Below are 211 nucleotides of genomic sequence, written 5' to 3'. Positions count from 1 at the left end.
GACGGGCAGTGCACTGCAGGGTGTCTGTGCCGTAGGGGGCGCTGCTCCCTGGGTCAGATGGGCAGCGCCCTGCGGGGTGGCTGTGCCGTAGGGGGCGCTGCTCCATGGGTCAGACGGGCAGCGCAGTGCAGGGTGGCTGTGCCGTAGGGGGCGCTGCTCCATGGGTCAGACGGGCAGCGCCCTGCGGGGTGGCTGTGCCATAGGGGGCGCT

General features: G+C 72.5%; 1 protein-coding gene across 1 annotated transcript in view; it reads left to right on the top strand.

Annotated features, from left to right (window-relative positions):
• The window catches only part of MYO1G (myosin IG), a 61,914-nt gene that overhangs the window by 10,940 nt on the left and 50,763 nt on the right, over window positions 1-211 (top strand). The gene's annotated exons all lie outside the window — the stretch shown is intronic.

Source organism: Terrapene carolina, unplaced genomic scaffold (assembly GCF_002925995.2).
Source record: "Terrapene carolina triunguis isolate 2854851 unplaced genomic scaffold, T_m_triunguis-2.0 Scaffold111, whole genome shotgun sequence".
Taxonomy (NCBI): domain Eukaryota; kingdom Metazoa; phylum Chordata; order Testudines; family Emydidae; genus Terrapene; species Terrapene triunguis.
This window is presented reverse-complemented; position numbering and strand designations above follow the sequence as displayed.